Raw genomic sequence first — 22,437 nt, 5'->3', positions numbered from 1 at the left:
GCTGCTGTTGCTAGCAAGGATTAGAGCTAGATGTTGCCAGTAACAGGCAGGACTTGTTTGTTGAAGTTATTGCTCTGATTCCATGTTTTATATATTATGTATACATGAGGCAAAATTTGAGTCTCTGTCTTCGATCTCAGTGCTTAAATCATCTGCCACTGGGAACACTGATCAATCAGTTAATAAACAGTTACTAATCACCTACTTACTTAGTATGCTAAGTCCTAGAAATAAAAATATGAAAAAGGAAAGGTATCCCCTTCTCTCATGAAACTTTGAGGACTTCATCCTCTTCCCCCTTTAAATTCAGCTCTTTTCTGAATTTCCCTGTTTCTTTTGAGATACCAAAATGCTCCCATTTATTAAGACTCAGAACTCAATCTATCAAGAGAAGACAATACACAAAAGGAAGCCAAAAGGAGATGGGAGAGAAGTAACTTTTAAAGGGGGGGTGAGGGTGATGGGGGTGGGCAGTGATGGAGAAGTTTAAAGGAATGCAACTGGGTAGGAAATGCAACTGGTAGGAGGTGATTGGTCTGGTTGGTCAGGTTGGATTTAGACTCATAACTTAGATGAGTTATGCTGTTGCACTGATGCCTGCAATTTAAAAATGAAGTGTTCCAACTCAAAGTTAAACATTTTTTATGAAGGTTAAAATTACCATACTATCAATTCTGTTTCTCAGTGGCACTTATTTCAGAAAAGAAACTTAGAATAAGCTAGTTTCCATAAAATTTTCATTGTTTAAAAATTCGAGTAACTTGAGAATTGCAATTATTTGAAAAGTTTAGCAGATTTAATATCTCTAATTTTTATCAACTAATTTCAAAAATTAATATTGCTTTAAATATTATTTTGATGAATAAATACATAATTAGTTTAAAGAGAAAATCTTATTGAACCAGCTCAAATGTATGGACAATAGAGTCTGTTTAAATAGTGAAAATATAGAAAGTCAGCCTAAATTCAGAAACTAGAACTCATTGTAGTTATCATTGGGTTTCTCAAGTGCTATTATTGATGGACAGGAAAAATCACTATTTTTATGGCATAAATGCTTTAGTACATCATTTCAATTTATTAAGTTTTCTGCTTTCTTGAATGTTTATGCAGACTATGTTGGCAAGGCAAGATTTTTTCCAGATAAAATTAGGTGCTTTTAATAAGCAAAAGGGAAATCAGGTAGATAGAGTACTGGACCTGGAGTCAAGAAGACCCGAGTTCAGATTTGGATTCTGATACTGCTGTGTGACCCTGGGAAAGTCATTTAATCGTCTTTGTCTCCATGTCCTCATCTGTAAAATGAGATGGAGATGGAAATGGCAAATCACTCCAATATCTTTGCCAAGAAAACCCCAAATGGGGACACAAAGAATCAGACACCATCGAAATGACTCAATAATAACAACAATAAGCAAAAATGAACTTTTTTAAATCCATGTCTAGACATCAAAATGATTACTTGTATAAAGTAATATAAAGAGACTCATTTAATAAGATATAATATTGATATATAGTTATTGATATAGCTGAAAAGTAACTTTGAATGGTTCTACTTGTAGATAATATATTTGGAAGGAAAATTACTCATATACCTAAAAAGTTTTGTAACCAATTAACTAAGAAACAAATCTTCCAATTTTGCATTACAAGTTCATGAAGCAACAGATATAATTAGAGATGCTTCTTTGATTACAGGCATACAATAATATGTTTTGAAACTTATATTTGGGAATATTTGTATTTTGAAAATCTGTTGATGGCAGTATCACATCAAGAGACAATTTCAACACAGTAGATAGATTTTTAAAATAAAAATATGTGATAAAATTATATTCAACTCAAGAAAGACGGTTTATATCAATATGAAATTCAGTTCCATAAGCATTAGTTAAAAATGTCCCTTCATGCAATTTGAACATATGCTTTATAGCCATTGAATCCAGAAATACAGACAACTAGGTGGGGCAGTGGATAGGACACTAGATTTGGAAATCTAACTTCAGACACTAGCTATGTGACACCTAGGCAAATCACTTGCCTCTCTTTGCCTCAGTTCCTTATTCAAATTTTGTTGAACCAAATTAACAAAATATTTGGTTAATAATTCAAACCAAACTCTACACCTACCTTGGATTTGACATTATTAACCCTGCCATTTTAACCTTATTTAACCCTAACTTTCAGTCTTTCAATTGGATTTGTATTGTGCCCTTAACTGTAATATAATTCTCATCCTAAAACCAATGCTAATTCCAGACTTTGATTCTAATCTTGAACTTTACCTAAACTTTAACCATAAGTAAAAAAGCTAAGTTAACTATATGGAACTGACCCAAAACCTTGCTGTAGAGTAACTTTTTTTTTGTGGCAATCCTAACATCAACCTAAGGTGACTGGGATATCCAGGACAGTTGTATTTCTTACTTAGAAAGTTTCATAATTTATTTCTGTGTATCTGGAGTGATTTTCTTTGTGATCATGTGCTACTTAACTCTGACAGTTAAGTTCCTGTGCTTCCTCTTGTCAGAAAAAAAATCCCTATAACCCAATGTATTTCTTTGAGCTGCCAGGAAACTACCAAATTCAGTTTCTAATTGGAGTGACCCACTCATTTATGTTACCTTCCTAAGAGGCTTGTTGTGTCATCTTAAAGAACTATGTAAATTGGTTATTGAGCAGAGGTTTTAGTGACCTGCAAAAGAAATATGAATCAGCAGTATGATATGGTTTCCCAGAAAGCTAATACAAAGTTAGGCTAGTATTAAGAGAGGTGTAGGTTACTATGAACAAGGAGGTGTTAGTCCTGTTCTCTGACTGGTTTACAGATTACATGTGAAATATTTCATTCAGTCCTGGCCATCACATTTTAGGAAGGACATTGAAAAACTCCAGAGCTTTTGAAAGAAGGGCGTTTGAGTTCCTTCCATATCAGGATTGTTAGAAAGAACTGGGAATGTCTAGCTCAGAGAAGAGAGGATTGGTGAGACAGGTGGTAGGGATGGGGTGAGATATAAAAACTATCCTCATATATCTGAAAGACTGGTCAAGGGATTAGTCATGTTCTGCTTGACTCCAAGGAGGGCAGAACTAAAGCATAATGGATTTAAATTGCAAAGAAGGAAATTCAGGGTGTTGGGGGGTGGGCTTGAGGGGTGGAGGCAGGGGAGGACCAACAAAAAACAAACAACTTCCTAAGAATTAGAGCTATATAAAAGATATTTGGGTTAATTTGGTCTTTAAGCCAAGACTGGAGACTGCTTGCCAGACTTGATATAGAGTGAATTCTTTTTTCTTGTATGGGTTGACCTCTGAAGTTCCCTTTAATTCTAAAATTTTGTGATTATGGGAAACATTACTTTATTTCATCATTGTTTTCTGCTTTCTTTAGATGGTCTGATCTGTCTTTTCTATTGATCTATTCTGCATTGTGTTCTATTTTATTAAACAATAGCAAATGTTCTGCCTTACAAATCTTCTATTCTTTACAAAAGAATTAAAGTATACATCCTACATAAGCTATGAAAGGCAAAATGCATACTTATTCTTTGTAAAGTCGTAAAGAAAGGTTAAGAAAATATGCAATTTACTAGTAAGTTCATCTCATCTCTGGTCTTTTACAGCTGAATACTCTGAAGCCCTCTCAGGCACCATGAGTGTATTTTTTTTTTTTTACCTTTGCTGCCATCCTATGGCTTGAGAAAGAATACACAAGGAAGTGGAATTGAACATTGGTGTAGTTTTTTTTTTTTTTAGATTTTTCAAGGCAATGGGGTTAAGTGGCTTGCACAAGGCCACACGGCTAGGTAATTATTAAGTATCTGAAGCTGGATTTGAACTCAGGTACTCCTGACTCCAAGGCCGGTGCTCTATTCACTGTGCCACCTAGCCGCCCCCATTGGTGTATTTTTTGAGGATCATTCTAAGTTAAAAATGAAGAGATCATTACTGATTTAGTCCAGTGGTTCTCAACATGTGGTCCGGGGACTCCTGAGGGGTCCCCAGAGATATTTTCAGAGGTTCTTAGATGTCAAAACTATTTTCATTATAATACTAAGATATTTCCATTTCTAATGTGGTTAAAAATCAACTGATATAATCTACATAAACAAAAGCTCTTTGGTTGGGGGGTCCTCAAAAAATTTTAAGAATCTAAAGGGGACCTGGGACCAAAAAGTTTGAGAAATGCTGATCTAGTACACCTTCCCTATTTTGTAGATTAGGATGTTGAGCCCAAAGAAGTTATCTAGTGATTTTTATTTGCTTTTGTTTTTGCAAGGCAATAGGATTAAGTGATTTGCTCAAGGTCACAACTAGGTCATTATTAAGTGTCTGAGGTTGGATTTGAACTCTGGTCCTCCTGACTCCAGGGCTGGTGTTCTTATCCACTGTGCCACCTAGCTACCCCTATCTATGTGATTTTTTAAAGAAGTTATTTTATTGTTAATTTGTGGAATAAAGCAAGCATTTCTTAACATAGTATAATTTTAAAAATGATTGCACATCTATTATGTAGAACTTGTCATTCCTTTTAAATATATAATAAGGTTGACATGTAAATTTCTTTTTACCCCCCCTTTTTTTCTTCCCTCCCTTAGCTCCACTATAGATATGGCTACCATTAGACACAAATATGTATGTGATTTTTGTATGCATACTTAATACCATATGAATGTATTGTCAATGACTTGTCAGTTTAGATAATCTGTCTAACAGGGATTCATGACAGAAATAAATGCTGCAAGGGTGCTTGAGTACAAGAGAGATTTTCTTCTAAAATAAAATGGTTTCATGATTACACACACACACACACACACACACACACACACACACATATAACAATAAAACAAACTCAAAGGGAATCCATCTCTGAAAGAACAGTGGAAGAGAAGAGATCAATTTATATATAGCATTTATTTTAAATAAAGCTTTTAGGAAAATATATAAAGTTAAGCAATATAACTTAATACAGAATTACGGATTGTTAGCATTAGAAGACACCACAAACCTCATCTAGTCCAACATGAATCCAAATAAGGATTTATTTGATATTTTTTTGACATCTCTTATGAATGATCATCCAGGTTCTGCTTGAAGATTCTCAGTCATGGGTTTATGGGGACAGCCCTTCTGATAAAAACTGCTTAATATGTATTTGTAAAATGGCTAAATTTTTCCTAATGTAATCAAGCAATCAAGACCATTTCAAATTTAAATTTTGTCAGTGAAGTATAAAATAGAGACAGATGCTCATCAAAGTTATTAGCCACCATTATGAAAAATATCATATGAAAGGAGAAAATGGAAAAGGAATTCTTTTTAGGTGATGAGGTCTTCCCAATTCCCTTCTTTATGCCAGTTATTTTGATCCCCACAAGCTTAGGGGTCTTGTCAAGAGAGTAAAAGGAATTCTCATGTTAGGCATGAAGTAGGTTTCAGGCCCCTTCCATTTTTTTTTAATGCTGCTGGAATATAAAAAGATGTAATTTGTTTGTCACTACCATAAAAAACATCTTAGAGAAGTAATGAAGGATACCTCACCAAGATCCTCTATTCTGTGTATTGCTCCATCATATTCCATGCTGACTCCTCTAGATTTAGACTGTTGTTGAAAATTCCTCCCTTCCCTGTGACCCTTCTCCCACTTCTGCCAAGCATCTTTGAATTTGTCTACCCTGTGAAGCAGGTGGAGAGAGCACTGGAATAGGAGGAAAACTCATCTTCCTGAGTTCAAATTCAGTCTGAGATACTCATTAGATAGGGACCGCTTAACCCTGTTTGCCTCAGTTTCCTCATCTGTAAAATGAACTGGAGAAGGAAAAGGTAAACCACTCCAGTATTTCAGCCCAGAAAAATTTCCAAAATGGGGCCAGGAAGAGTCATTTATGACTGAAATGATTGAACAACCACAATCTTGAGAACTCTGGCTTGATGCTCGTTGCATCTCACTCAGATCACTACTTGAACTATTCCCTTTTAGCACACCTTAATTTCTTATAAACATGTGAGTCTGTCATTTGGGAGGATTATTTACCTCAGTCCCCTTTAGAGAGGAAGTGCAAAACAATGTCAAAAATACTTCATTTGGAATAAGAAAATCTGGTTTCAAATCCTAGCTCCATCATGTATTTCCTGGGTAAGTCCCTCTCTCTAAAATGACTTGGTTTGGCTAGATAAGCTTTAAAGTTTCCTATAGCTCTAAATATGGCCCTAAAAATTCCTAACCATTAGCACATACAGGGTCCATTCTCCCTAAGGCTGAGAGTTCCAACAGTGGATAAGATTTTTGGTGATCCCCTATTTGACCTTGACATCTACTCCATGTTCTATATCCCTTGAAACTGTTCTTCTAGTTCTGCCTGCTATATCCAGCTCAAAAAAAATTGGGGAGTGAAGGCTAGAGAGAAGCAGCTTAAATCATAGTAATTTCAGGCTACAATCACAAAGAATAGTGCTGGGCAGTCATAATAGTAGTAAAAGATCCAAAGGGGAAATGGCTGTGTGGATTGTGGCCATATAATTGCTGAGTCCAGGAACTCTGGAGAACCACATCTTATTTGAAAAGTACTACTGTTATTCTTTAGAGCTTTACTTCTCTTGGGATAATTAAAGGGTTGAATAAAATTGAAGAGATTAGACTAAAGAATATGGGTTTAGTTGGGTCTTGTCTCTCCATTGAAGAGGTACAAGATGACATCACTATGTCTGAGAAAAAAAGTCCTGATGAAAAGCACGGATGTTAGCTTTAAATTTAAGTGTATCATCCTTTGACACACTTTAATTCTAAGGTGCTTAGCACCTTGTCTAAGGAGGGCATCATAAGCTGGGTGGTCCTGAGTCAGTGTCTCTGTTTCTTACAATCATTTATAAAGTTCTCAGGTGAGACCTTCAGAGCGTCTCAGTACTTAAAGACCTTTAAGATTCTTGCTGTTAATTAGATCAGGGTTTGATGTTAATTCCGACTTCTCTTAGGTTAAGTCTCTGGGTGGGAAGGGGGGTAAAGTGTAAGAGAAAATGGGCCTGGGGGAGGGGAGGGGCACAAATAGTTCAAGAAATGATATGGCTTTGGGTGATACTTTAGCTCATGAGGATTTTGTGTACTTGGAGGGTACATGGAAAGGGGTAAGGTAAAAAATGAATATAATTATTATTTGATGTAATATGAGACAATGCTGCTTATCAGGAAATAAAGCAAACAATCTGAATACCTTGATAACAATATGAGTATATCAAGCAATCAAATAATAAAAAAAAAGTACTGCTGTTGTTATGAGAGCTTAGGAGGCCCAGCAGATAAATTTTTTTAAGGCAGTTAAATGACTTGCCCAAGGTCACACAGCCAACATTGTGATAAGTTTTTTCCCAAGGCAGTGGGGTTAAGTTACTTGCCCAAGGTCACACAGCTAGGTAAGTGTCTAAAGTTAAATTTGAACTCAGGTCCTCCTGACTCCAGGTCTGGTGCTCTATCTACTGTGCCACCTAGCTGCCTGATAGGTGGGTTTTGAAATTAGGAAGACCCATCTTTGTGAATTCAAATTCATCTTCAGATACTATCTGTGTGACCCTGGGCAAGTCATTTAACCCTGTTTTCCTCAGTTCCTCATTTGGAAAATGATCTGGAGAAGAAATGGCAAAACACTCTTGTATTTGGCTAAGAAAATGCTAAATATGGTCTCTAAGAGTCAGACACAACTGAAAAAAAATGGTTGAACAATAAGGTATTGATATAATTAACTTATTCCCACCAGGTGTCTCAGAATTCACAGTCCCTTTAATAATAATTGACACTGATTTGGTAAAGTTTGCAGAGCATTTTAATCCATGCTCTCATTTGATCCATACAACAACCCAATAAGAAAGACACTACCAAGTGCTATTATCCCCTTTTGCAGGAGGTAATTGAGTCTCAGAGACACAATATGACTTGTTTAAGGGAACACAGCTAGTAAGTGATAGAGAATGTATTTGAATACAAATCTTTCTTGATTTTGAATACTGTATGCTTTAAAACACATCATTCTATTTCTGCTTCCAGGTACTCTGGAAGTGAAGGAAATTCAACTCATTGTTTTAAAATAACTATTAGTTATTAGTTAAAATACTTTTAATGTTATAATTAAAAGTTATGTTATTAAGTAGAAAATCCATGATTATAGAGCCATGTAGTATTAATGTAGTGATAGTAGTATTAAGGGGTCTCAAGCAGAAACCCCAACTTGAATCTCAAGAAAAAAACTTACCTAGTAATTTGGTTTATATGATCATGGTTCTTTTTTTTTCCCTCCAAGGCAAATGGGGTTAAGTGGCTTGCCCAAGGCCACACAGCTAGGTAATTATTAAGTGTCTGAGGCTGGATTTGAACTCAGGTACTCCTGACTCCAGGGCCAGTGCTCTATCCGCTGTGCCACCTAGCTGCCCCAGAATGATCATGGTTATTACCTGGTAGTGGCAGATCCTTCAATAGTTTTTTTTTGGGGGGGGGCGTGCCATGAATGCAATTCTCTTAAAGTATTGAATCTATAAACCTAAACTTATGAAGAGACAGCAGATGTCACTATTTGCTTTTGATGGTATCATATTATCTGTTATGACAGGATAAAGGTGGCAGCAGAATAAAGGGAACCAGGAGAAACTTAAACCAAAAGAAAGTCTATCTTTTAGAACTTCCAAGAGTAGTAGACAGCTGAAATCACTCCAACAATATGATAAAGATATAAAATCAGGAGTTTCAGTTGAAGAAAATGATTCATGTTTTCTTAGTCCAATGGTTCTCAAAGTATGGTATAAGGACCTCAGGTAGTCTCTAAGACCCTTTCACTGATCTGAAAGGTCAAAATCGTTTATAATAGTAGTGAGATATAATTTGACTGTTAAACTACTTTCTTTTCCAACCACTTATCTAGTGAATCTGAATTTTCTTCATCTAAAGCAGCTTGTTTCAACAGAAGTTGATTTGGGAATCTAGCTGTCTTTTATTAAGCCAGACTTTATAAATATTTACAAAAATATATAAAACAATGCCATTCTTCTAATTTTTTTGTTTTGAGAGAATATAGCTATTTTACATTAATATATAATAGGTTTATTATTATTTTCAAATAATTAATACACACTTAAAATTTATCATTTTATTTTCTAGTGTGGAAATATTGATAACCACAAGCCATATAAACAAAAACCTTTTTAAGACTATAAAAGTGACCAAAAAGTTTGAGAACTTTTATACTTATTCCCTTTCAGTGTTTAATAGCATTTGCTAAAAGAGAACTTTATTATTTCTAACTTTTTAAAAGTCCATTTTCTCTTCCTTGAAGGTGAACCACTGAACAATTAAAACCTTTCAAAAAGTAGAAGATATATTCTATATGTAAGAAAAAAGTATCCAAAAAAATGAAATGAGCTAACCAATAAGGTGGTAAGATACCTATCATTAGAGATATTCAAGCAGATAAGGTTGCCCAGGGATGTTGTAGAAAGAATTCATCCTTTGGATGAGGAGAGGAGCAGACAACATTTTCTTGAATCTCTTCTAGCTCTTGGAAAGTGCCAGATTTGGAAAAAAAGGACCTGGGTTGGAATATTGGCTCTACCACTTAAACTATCATGTGACCTTGGGCAAGTCCCTTTTCCTTTTATTCCTTAATTTTGTCTTATAAAAATGAGGGGTTCATAATAGATGATTTTTCAAGTTCCTTCTGGCACAAATAGTCTATGTATGATTCTTTGAATCATTGTTTGAGTCTTTCCCTCCTTCCCTCCTTCCCTCCTAAATATAGACATTCCTAAATTTAGTAAAATGAATATTCAGACATATGAAGTAAAAATGATCACATACAGACTCCTTTAATAACATGACTAAAAAGATTGTGTGTGTTAACTTTAACAAAGGTAAAACAAAAGCATGCTATTTTCTTCATGGTCCCCTCGGGATCTTTTATCTGGGTATATTGTGAGTGGTAGGTAAGGATCAAAGGAGATGTGGAGAAAAAGATACCTTTGAGTAGAGACTAGGAGTTAGGAAGACTAAATTCAAATCCTGCCCCTTATCTATATTGGTTATATCACCCTGGGCAAGTCACTGAATTTCTCCATGCCAGATATAATTCCAAGACTATAAATTGCAGAACACATAGTTGAGAGCGCTCTTGAAGGTTAAATACTTCATTTTCATATAAGGGAAACTGAGACTTGAAGAAGTTAAATGACTTACTCAAGGTTGTACGTATTGCAAATGGCAGACTGGATTTGATTTTGATTCAACAAACATTTAAGTGTTCAGTGAGTGCTAGTCATCAAATCCCCTCCAATTCAAACTTTCAACAGCTTTTGCCAAACATCAAAAAAGCATACAACAACAAAGTGTCAAGCTATACTTTAACTAGAAATGTCTTCCTGATCTGACCCTGTCTCTCCCTATGCAGTAAACTTCTGAGGCTCCCTATTGTTTCTAGAATCACAGAAAACGCTTCTGTGTAGTTTTTAAAACTCTTCACAACATGACTCCAATTTACCTTTCCATCCTTATTCTCCTATACATCTTTGTTTTCCCTTTATGTACTCTGTAATCTAGTCAAATTGTCCAACTTGCTTTTTTCTCACATATGACTCTATGTCCTATTTCTGAGCCTATATCTGGGATAATTTTCTTTCTCACTTTTGCTTTATAGAATCCTCTCTTCCTTCAAGATGTACATCAAGCCCTACCTTCTCCACAACCCCTTTCCCAATTGCTAGGGGTCCTTCTTCCCTATCTACCTTGTAAGTTATCTGACATTTATTTTGCATTTGTTCTACACATGCTCTTATAGGTACATAATGACTCCCCCAATATAAGCCACTCGAGGGCAGGACTGTTACATTTCTTTTTATGTCTTTGTATCCTAAGCCCAGTACCTGACATAGGAAGTAATGAAAAAAAAATACTTGCTTGCTTGATAACTATTTCAGCATCTTTGAAAACTAGTTGCACTTTTTTGGTCACTTAGCCAGTGGTTAGTAATGTCTTTGGAGAAATGGATCAACAAATCTTTTATTTTTTAAGATCAAATTTCCATGTGTTCTTGAGAGGGTAGAGAATTTTAACCTTGGTACAAGCAAAGTAGAACCAGAATAATCATGACCTTTTTTCTACTTTGTCTCTTGCTAGAGGACATTAGAAGTGTAACTTCCCCAGAACTCCACTGGAGACCCAGATGAATAAAGCCAGGTAGTTTCTAGTAAGAACCTATGACACCTTGTTTTATGCTTTTTTCTTTCTCATGTTTTTTCCCCTTTTAGTTCTGATTCTTCTTTCATAACATGACTAATAGGGAAATATTAGAGCAGCTAGATGGCACAGTGGGTAAAGTCCAACCCTGAAGTCGGGACACCCTGAGTTCAAATATGACCTCAAACACTTACTGGCTGCAGTGACCTTGAGAAGTCACTTAACTCTGATAGCCTCACATTCAGGGCTATCTCCAGTCATCTTGATACATATCTGGCCATTGGATCCAGTTGACTCTGGAGAAGAAAGTGAGACAGGTGACTTAGCACCTAACCCCCCTCATTCAAATCCAATGCACATGTATGTCATGGTATTACTTGCCTGATGTCATGATCATCAAAAAATGAAGGACAAACATCACCAATGTGGAAACATGTTAAACATGATTGTACATATATTGCTTTATTGTTAGGGTGGGAGAGAGAAAGGAGAAAAATATGGACCCCAAAATCTTACAGAAAATGAATGTTTGAAAACTATCTTTGCATGTAATTGGAAAAAAATAAAATGTTAAAAAAAGAGCTGTGTAACAGATTGAGTCACCAGGTGGCACTGTTGTTCCATATAAATCTGAAATTCTAGGCACTATTGGACTCCAAGCTCAGGTTTATTAGTCCACCCTTAGAATAATTGATTTAGAGCTAAAAGGGACTTTGCAGTTACCCAGCCCCATGCTTTCATTTGACAGACAAGGAAAATGAGTTTCAGAAAAGCTAAATTGCTTTCTCCTGGTCACATAGGTAGTAAGTAGCAGATTTGAGATTTGGAGGGAAAAATCATAGCTCATTAGATTTGGGAAAGGCTTTAGAGATCATCAAGTCAAAGCCCCTTATTGATATCTAGAGGAGGGCTTGGGATGTCAACCCAGCTCTTCTGACTCCAAATTCTATACTGCACCTCCTCGATGTGGAATAAAAAAGATTTGACAGTTGCTGAATGTTAGGCTATAAATACTTTGGGGATAAATGCTTCACTTTCCTTATTCCATGAGTTAGTTGGGCATTTGAATATTTATTATGAGTCAGGCACTGTGATAAGAATTGAGGATATGAAGAAGAGCAAAAATAGAGACCCTTTTTTTTTTTTTTAGATTTTGCAAGGCAGTGGGGTTAAGTGGCTTGCCCAAGGCCACACAGCTAGGTAATTATTAAGTGTCTGAGGCCGGATTTGAACTCAGGTACTCCTGACTCCAAGGCCAGTTCTCTATCCACTGCACCACCTAGCCGCCCCTTTTCTTTTTTTCTTTTTTTTTTTTTTAGAGAGACCCTCTCTTTAAGGAGATCCCCTTCTAATGGGGAGACAGCATTCAAACCACCATGTATGTGTAAGACATAGCATAAATAGGAAATAACATCAGTGGGAGGCACTGAGGGATTGCTGGGGGAGAGAGGAGAAGGAGCTCCTGGAAGAAGGTACATTTTTGAACTGAGTCTTGAAAGATTTCCAGGGAGGCAAGGGGGCTGTTGTGAGAGGGTAGAGCATTTCTGGTGTGGGGGATAGCCAATACAAAAAGCACAAAGTCAGGAGAAGGAGGAACATGTGCTAGGAACAGGAAGAAGGCCAATGGAGCTAAGATTGTGGAGGGGAGTAAAATGTAAGAATACTAGAAGGGAAGAAAGGGCTTTAAATGCCCAACAGGATTACATATTTTTGTTGTTATTCATTTGTTTCTCAGTCATGTTTGATTCTTTTTTTTTTTTAGGTTTTAAGGGGCAAATGGGGTTAAGTGGCTTGTCCAAGGCCACACAGCTAGGTAATTATTAAGTGTCTGAGAGCAGATTTGAACCCAGGTACTCCTGACTCCAGGGCCAGTGCTTTATCCACTGTGCCACCTAGCTGTCCCATGTTTGATTCTTTATGACCCCATTTTGGGTTTTTCTGGCAGAGATACTGGAGTAGTTTGTCATTTCCTCCTGTAATTTGTTTTACCCATGTGGAAACTGAGGCTGGCTCAAGGTCAAATAACTAGTAAGTGTCTGAGGCTGGATTTGAACTCAGAGCTTCCTGACTCTAGGCTGAGTGTTCTATCCACTATGACATCTAACTTAGCTGTCCTGTTATAATGGAACAAGAATAATATGATGAGGGCCTGTACCAGGGTGGTTGCTGTATGAATAGAAGGAAGGGGATGTATAAGAAAGTTGGTGTGAAAGTAGAAATGACTGAACTAGACAACAGTGTGGGATGAGTGAAAATGAGGAGTCAAGGATGACACCAATGTTGTGAGCTTTGATGAGTGGGAACATGGTGGTGCTAATAATAGAGAAGTTAGGAAAAGGAAAAGAACATGAATCTTGAGTTCCTTCAGTAGGAACATAGATCAGCCTCCAAATCTAGGCTTATGACTCCGACTTAGAAAGGAAGTATACTGTAAAAAGGCATCTGATCAGATGACTGATTTTCTTAGGTGGATGTAGGACCTTGAAGAAGTCATTTTGACTATCCAATATTCCTATCTTCTTCTGACAAATGAGAAAATTATGTTAGGGGACCTCTAAAGCTTTTTCTGAGTCCAAAGTTTTACAATTTGATAAAGGTTTACTAATTTCAGAAGATCTAAAATGTTCTGAGCATCCTTTGGTTCTAAAGTAAACAAGAGTTTAGCACAATTGTGGCCTGTTCTGCCTGGTCCAGTTGATTCATTTGGAATCTGCTCCCCTGGGGTAGGTGGGAAGTCTTTGAGCTGGTGAATCTAGAATGCCTAAGTCTTATTCCAGACACAGTTATGCTAGTTTTAGTTTTCTGATTTACCATTTAAAACATGGCAGAGTTACTTTCTGGTTAGAGGTAATAGTAAAAAGGAAGAAAGAATTCAGCTTCCTGACTAGAGGGGCATTGGTGAGGTGGCACCAATTAAGTTTTTGCTTGGGATTAAGAGGACTGGACTGTATTGGTGTTAGTTGGAAGTCTGCAAGTCAGTTAGCTGATTAGTCAGTAAGCAGTTATTAGGCACTTACAGTGTGCCAGGAACCCTGAGTGTGTATGTTCAAACTCAATGCAAGTCATTTAACTTCCCTGGGGGTTTCAATTTCCTCATGTGAAGAAAAATGAACCTGAATTAGGTGATCTCTTTATCTAATCTAATGAGCTATGCTTTTATTTATTTAATAATTTACTTAACCATCCATCCATCTATCCATCCATCCATCCATCCATTCCTTCTTTGATTCATCCATTCATCATCCATCCATACATTCATTCATACATTCATTTATCCATCTATCCATCCATCCATCTATTCATTCATTGATTCATGCAGTTATCCATCCATCCATCCATTCATTTACTCTAAAGTTTGGATAAATTTGTGAAGAAAGAAAGTTGGTCTTTGATGTTCTTTTACTTTCCCTTTGAACACACTATTATGTTTGATATCACCATCTCTCTCTTTTCCCAATACTCCTCCTTATTACTCTTCTATCCTCCATCCTATCTGCTACTATTCAGAACTGAGAGAATTAGAAAGCTTTTGAACTCTAGAAAGTCTTTACAATATACATTATTTTCTAATGATAAAATTTCAGGCTGTCATGTAGTGGGAGGGGTGGTGCAGGGGAAGGTAGGTCTTGGCACCACACAAATAATAATGCATAGGTAACTATGTACTTTATAGCCTCATAGGGGCATCTTAATGAGGGCCATTCTTCATGGGGCCCAAGATTTATCCCTTCTACAAGCATATTAGCATTATTAACCTGACCGTCTTCCTTCCTTAGCCACTGACATTGACTCTTATGCTACTTCCCCTTAAATCACTCCTCACACTGATATTAATCCAAAGATGAGAGGAAAGGTTGGCATGGTTCTGAATATCATTTGGAACTTCTAGAGTGGTAGGATAAATTCTACTTCATTCTTCTTGTCTTCCATCTCAAACACTAAAACTTTCTGACACTGAAGTTAGATCAACTGGGCTCTGAGCCTTTATTCTTTTTATAATTCTTTTTACAATTTTTCCTCTAATCTTATTCCCCCCCCCCCCCCACAGAAGGCAATTTGCCAGTTTTTACATTGTTTCTATGGTATACATTGATCCAAATTGAGTGTGATGAGAGAGAAATCATATCCTTAAGAAACATAAAGTATAAGAGATAATAAGATCAGACAATAAGATATCAGTTTTTTTTTTAAATTTAAGGTAATAGTCATTGGTCTTTGTTCAAACTCCACAGTTCTTTCTCTGGATACAGATGGTATTCTCCATTGCAAACAGCCCCAAATTGTCCCTGATTGTTGCACTGATGGAATGAGAGAGTCCATGAAGGTTGATCATCACCCCCATGTTGCTGTTAGGGTGTACAGTGTTTTTCTGGTTCTACTCATCTCATTCAGCATCAGTTTGTGCAAATCTCTCCAGGCTTCCCTGAATTCCCATCCCTCCTGGTTTCTAACAGAACAATAGTGTTCCATGACATACATATACTACAGTTTGCTAAGCCATTCCCCAGTTGAAGGACATTTACTTGATTTCCAATTCTTTGCCACCACAAACAGGGCTGCTATGAGTATTTTTGTACAAGTGATGTTTTTACCCTTTTTCATCATCTTTTCAGGGTATAGACCCAGTAGTGGTATTGCTGGATCAAAGGATATGCACATTTTTGTTGCCCTTTGGGTGTATGAACCTTGATTCTTAATTCTTTCAGCTCTTTTCAAACTCCAGGAACTACATATTTGGCAACTTTCTTTTGACCATATGGTGAATTAGAATTTATAACATTTTCACCTTTGAAATCTAGATATCTTTGGACAGTGGGTAAAACATTTGAAAATGGAACTGAGCTAAAGATCTGTACAGGGCAGACATATTAGTTGTAATACTATCCAATATTCCATCTGTATCTTGGCCTGTGACTAAAGTACATATTCAGATGCCCTGGAAGCAAAACCTAAATCTCTACATTAGTCTTCCATTGTTTTATAGCAGGACTCAGCCTTATGTAAACAACTCCAAATTCTACCATCCTTTTTTCTCCACCAGGCCACCAAAAACCTAAGTCTGTTAGACAGACTTTTAGCTTGTCCTCAAAAAGAGATGTCTCTACTTGAATTTTACAATGAATCTCACATCCACTGAACCCATAACCCTGACCCTTTTGTCCTGCACAGGAATATTTTGTGGGGACACTCTATTTATATACTGGCATATATGCACAAATAGGATGAAATCTCCTTTTGAGTTGTCATTAAGTCAAATTAGTTTTGATATGTTTCTGATTTCCTTTTAAAATTAAGTTTTCCAGCCTTTTTTTTAGTAAATGTAGAGATATTTATCTAATGATTATTTCCTATAAACCTACAATCTTAATTGGTAAAAATTTGCATATGAAATCCAGAAATCCTTTCCTTAGGCTCTCCCAACTATAATTTATAGTGGTATAAACTTGACTGAGGCAACTAGATTATGACTATGATTATTTATCCACTATCAAAAATGGGGTTAGAATTTAAGTTTTACTGACTCCAAGTCAGTCACTTTATCTGTTATTTGCGATGCCTCTCATCAACTATTACTCTTCTCTGTTGTAGCAGTTTATGCCTGAAATTTGAAGGAGGCTTTGCAGAAGAACTGAATGAGCTGTTCAGTGATATACAATGTCATCATTTGTTCCCTATCCCAAAGATCTGCCTTGGATTCTCTTCTCTTTTCTTTCTAAATTATCTCACTTGATGAAATCATCAGTTACTAGTTATGGCTCAATTGCCATAGCTCTGTAGATGATTCTCTTAGATATATGTCTAGTTCTTAACTTTTCTCTTAGTTCCAACATTTTTTTTTGAATAGCTCACATTGGATGTCCTTTAGACAGCTCAAACTTAATGTGTCCAAATTTGAACTCATTATCTTTTCCCCCTAATCCTTCTCACTTCTCAATTTACCTGTTATTTCCTTCCCACTATCCCAGTCATACAGGTTCTGTACCTTGGTGTCATCCTTGACTCTTTACTTTCTTTCTCATTCCACATATCTGACTTCTTGTCAAACCTTATTTTCTACCTTTATTTCTCTTCTATTTCTTCTTTACTTGTCACCCTGTCACCATCCTTGTAAAGGCCCTCATGACCACATGCCTAGGCCTTCTCAAGAGCCTTCTAGTTGGTCTCCCTCAATCAAATCTCTTCTCACTCTAATTCATTTTTTCACTCAGTTGCCAAAGTTATTTTTCTAAAGCACATCAATAAACTCATGTCTCTCTATTACCTCCAGAATAAAGTCTTTAAAACCATTTACAATCTGATTCATTCCTAGTCTTGTATTATTGCAATTTTCTAACCTACCTGAATTCTGCATTTCAATGACATTGGCCTCTTTGGTATTATTCCTTGACCTCTCTCTTCTTCATCTCTCCTTATTTATTAGCTCTTCTCTTATTTCCAACAGAACATTTTAGTTCTTCAGGGTCACTAAAACAAACAAACAAACAAAATCACCACTCAAACAGCACCCGTTCACAATCAGGTGATACTGTCACATCCTCATTGTTATATATACTTCTCCTTCCTTTCTTTAACTGCTATACTCTTAGAAAGATCAGTTTAAAATCATTGATTTAATTTTTTTCACTACTTATTTATTCTTCAACTCTAAAATATGGCTTTCAACCCACGGGTTTATTGAAAATGCTCTTTGACCTTTCTGTTCACCTTCTCTTCTCTTCCTAAATGTCAAAGAAGTTTCTTGAGGACAGGCACTGTTCTATTTCTGTCTCTCTCTCTCCAGCTTTCTAGGACTGGGTCTGGAACAAAAAAGGCAGTTAATAAATGTTTCTTTAATTGAATTGAAGCACAAAAACAAAGAATTGCCAAGTTGGAAGGATCAATTTAAGAAACATTTTAATCACCTAGCAGCAGGTTTAGAGTTTAATAGATTCTAGAACAGGAATTTTATCAACTATTTCCAAATTGCTCCTATTTTATCATTTCAGTGAAAAATAATTTATTTTATGTTAACCCAAGGAACTAATTTCATTTTTTTGAACAGATCCAATTGTTGAGACTTCCCTTTATGTTGAGCTGAAATTCACACACCCTGCAAATTTCTTCTAGTACCCTACCTTCTAGAATCAAGCAAAGTTAAGTCTAATTTATCCACATCTAACCAGTCTTCTTTTTTACTGGTTTAATAATCCTTTTAAAAAAGGAAAATGATTTGTTCTTAATAAAACCATTCTGATGACAGATTTTTTGCTTCCTCTTTCATATTTTTACTAACCATCTCTTTAATAATATGTTCTATAATTTTGTGAAGAATTTCAATAAAGCTCACTGATCTATAGCTTTTTGACTGTATGCTCTTTCGTTTTTCAAAAACTGAGACATTTGCCTTTCTCTAATTTTGAAAAAACATTTCTTGTTCTTCCAAATTGTTCAAGCTAATTCATTAATTATCTTAGGAAATAGTTAAATATTTCATTTGAGTTTGTTAATTTGAATCAAGGGATATCTAGATACTCTCATATACCTTCTTATTTTGAGTTAACTCTCCCTTAGTCAATTTTGTTCTGCAGAAGCATAATAAGAGTTGAATAACTTTGCCTTCTCCCTTTCATTTTTATCATTATCATCCATCTACCCCAAGCAGTGACCCTATCCCTTCTTTGACCATCCTGACTTTATATAGTTCTGTTTAACAATTACAATTTTAAATGATTATTAAAGGAATATTTGAATTTACTCTCTCCCTTTCCCTCCAATTAGAAAGCAAGAAAAACAAAATTGCTGTTATATTGTCAAGGAAAACAAATTCCTACCTTAACTATGTAAAAAAAATTCTCAATATATCCTCTGAGTCCTATCAATTCTCTGTTAGGAGGTGGTTAGCATGCTTCATCATGAGTCCTCTGGAACTGTGATTGATCATGGTGTTGATCAGAATTCCTAAATTTTAAAAAATATTTTGCTTTTATGATATTGTTTTTATTGTATACATTGTTTTCCTGGCTGTACTCCATGTTTCAGTAATTCAAAAATGTTTTTACATGTTTCTCTGAAACCATCCCCTCCATAATTTCATACAACACAATAATATTCCATCACATTCATATACCTTATCTTGTTTATCCATCTCCTAGTTGTTGAACACACCCTCAGTTTCCAATTCTTTACCACCTTCAACAGAACTGTTGTAATTTTTTTTGTACATATGGGTGTTTTTACTCTTTATTCAAGATCTTTAGGACTATAGGTATTGCTGGCTGAAAGGATATTCACAGTTTAGTAGCTTTTTGGGCATACTTAGTTACAAATTGCTTTCCAGAATGACTGGATCAGTATCAGTAGTACTTTCCTACTGCCTCCTACAGCAATTGTTATTTTTCTTTTTTGGGCCAACTTTTTCATCTGACAAGTGTGAAATAGAACCTGAGGGTGGTTATAATTTTTATTTAATTATTAGTAATTTAGATCATTTTTTAATATGGATAGAATGGTTTGGATTTCATCTTCCAAAAACTTTTTCATAATATCCTTTGACCATTTATCAATTGAGGAATGGCTCTTATTCGTATAACTTTAAATTAGTTACCTATACATCTTAGAAATAAGACCTTTATCAGAGAATCCTTTTACAAAGATATTTTTCCCATTTGCCTGTTTTTCTTCTAATTTTAGCAGCATTGCTTTTGTTTAGGCAAAAACTTATAAAATGTCCATTTTGCTTTATGTGAACTTGCCCATTTCTTGTTTGCTCAAGAACTCTTCCTCTATCCATAGATCTAATATGCAATTTCTTCCAAACTTCTCTAATTTGTATATGATGTCACCTTTTACATTTAAGTCATGGATCCATTTAAAGTTTCACTTGGTGTGAGATGTTGATCTGTACTTATTTTCTGCTAGACTGATTTCCAGTTTTCCCAACAGTTTTTGCCAAATTTTGGGTTCTTGGCCCCAAAATTTGGATCTTCAGATTTAACCAAGACCAGGCTGCTGTGCTAGTTTGCTTCTACATTTTTTGTGCCTAATCTTTTCTACTGATTCTATTTCTTAACCAGTTACTAAGCTGTTTTGATGAGTAAAACTTTTTACTATGCTTTGAAATTTCAGGCTGCTAGGTCCCCTTTTTTCCCCCTTATTCCTATTAATTCTTTTTTTTAAAGTTTTTGCAAGGCAATGGGGTTAAGTGGCTTGCCCAAGGCCACACATAGCTAGGTAATTATTAAGTGTCTGAGGCTGTATTTGAACTCAGGTACTCCTAACTCCAGGGCCGGTGCTCTATCCACTGTGCCACCTAGCCACCCCCTATTTTTTTAAAATAATAAACAGAAATGATAATTTGTGTGAGTTTACTTTATATCCTGCAACTCTGTGGAAGTTGTTCATTGTTTTAATTATCTCTTCTCTCTATGGTTCTCTAGGTAAATCATATATTCTCTGAACAAAGCAATAATTTTGTTTCTTCTTTACCTATACTTTTTCTCCCAATTACTCTTTCTTGTCTTATTGCTATAAGTAGCATTTCTAGAATGACATTGAACAGCAATGGTGATAATGGACAGACTTGCTTTATCTTTGATCTTACTGAAAAGAACTCTAGCTTGTCATCATTATAGATAATGCTGGTCCTTGGTTTTAGATAGATACTACATATCATATTAAGAAATGATCTTTGGGGGTGGCTAGGTGGCACAGTGGATAGAGCACTGGCCCTGGAGTCAGGAGTACCTGGGTTCAAATCTGGTCTCAGACACTTAATAATTACCTAGCCATGTGGCCTTGGGCAAGCCACTTAACCCCATTTGCCTTGCAAAAACCTAAAAAACAAAACAAAACAAGAAATGATCTTTGGGGCAGTTAGGTGGCGCAGTGGATAGAGCACCGGTCCTGGAGTAAGGAGGACCTGTGTTCAAATTTGGCCACAGACACTTAATAATTACCTAGCTGTGTAATCTTAGGCAAGTCACTTAACCCCCATTGCCTTGCAAAACCCTCCCAAAATGATCCTCAATATAGTTTTTAAAAAAATTCTTCTTGTTGTCTTGAACTTTCTTTGCTAGTTTCAAGAGATTCTTAACTTTGGTATTCCATTACAGCTTTTGCCACAGATTTAAAAAAAAATTCATACTTTGCTACCTGCACTTCCTTACATCTTTTCTATAGTCCTTTTAAAAAAATCTAAATTGATTGATAACTCTTGTGTAGCCATAATGGCTTCTTTAAATAAATCTCCTTTCCCCTTCTTTTTGGAACTGTTTCTTTTTGTGTCTTCTGAATTTCATTCTTGAGAGATTTCTATATCTTTTGAGTTGATATCTCCTGTTGAATTTTAGTTCATAACATCCTGGTTATCCTTTTATTGAACTCTTTGAAATCTGCTCTTTAATAATCATGTGTGCTGATTAAACTCTATCCAGATTTTCTCTTTCTCTATTATTTATTCATTTATTCTAAGGAGGCATTGCCACATCCAATCCACTGTCTACTTCCAAGGTTGCTATAATTTCTTCTTCAAAATTCTGTTCTTTGCTGGTGAGAATCAAATCCAGAATAGAAGTTCCCTCATTGCTTCCTCTAACCATTGAAGAATGAACCTGTCATTAATGCAAGACAAGAAATTATTAACTTCCCTGCTTTGGGGAGAGAGGAGGGGAGAGGGAGACAGGAGAGAGAGAGGAGGCAAGAGACAGAGACAGAGAGAGAGAGAGAGAGAGAGAGCGAGAGAGAGAGAGAGAGAGAATGAATCATTACTATAAGGTACCTCAGGTCATGAGTCATTGGGTTGGAGATTACCTGAGGCAAAGATGACCTTATCAGTGGAGTAAGAAGTTGCTATTTTGATGTGATTTAAGAAAACTGGGAAGGTTTCCTTGCTAAGAATATAATTTTCATTGCCACTGATCCTTGAAATTCTATCATTAGAAAGTTTTCTCATTTTAGGTTAAAGAAGATTCTCTGTGAAAATGTAAGTATCTTGTTATCCTTAACAACTTAATAATTAATTAATTAATTGATCAAAGTACATTCTACTTGACAAAAAACTAAGATTAGTATAGCATGCAAGGAGAGAATTTGTAGATGGAGGAATACCATGAGGGGAAAGTCAGGTCTGTATGGGGCAGGGTCCTTGGATCATCAGAGCAACTAATGTTAGTGGCATGATGTTTTATCCATTATTTATAATTTTATTATAAAGTCTTAAAGAGCCAGAGGAGAGAGGACACTGAAATAGGAAG

General features: G+C 35.8%; 1 protein-coding gene across 2 annotated transcripts in view; it reads left to right on the top strand.

Moving 5' to 3' along the window:
- Positions 1-22,437, top strand: part of FAM81A (family with sequence similarity 81 member A) — a 118,257-nt gene that overhangs the window by 87,127 nt on the left and 8,693 nt on the right. The window contains exon 10 of one of the 2 annotated variants that reach the window (XR_012478045.1): positions 10,668-10,712. The exons of the other annotated variant lie outside the window; for it this stretch is intronic. The gene's annotated coding sequence lies outside the window, so the exon portion shown is untranslated. Of the gene's footprint in view, positions 1-10,667; positions 10,713-22,437 lie in introns of those variants that run through there. 2 annotated transcript variants of the gene reach the window in all.

The sequence above is a fragment of the Macrotis lagotis genome, chromosome 4 (genome assembly GCF_037893015.1).
Source record: "Macrotis lagotis isolate mMagLag1 chromosome 4, bilby.v1.9.chrom.fasta, whole genome shotgun sequence".
Taxonomy (NCBI): domain Eukaryota; kingdom Metazoa; phylum Chordata; class Mammalia; order Peramelemorphia; family Peramelidae; genus Macrotis; species Macrotis lagotis.
This window is presented reverse-complemented; position numbering and strand designations above follow the sequence as displayed.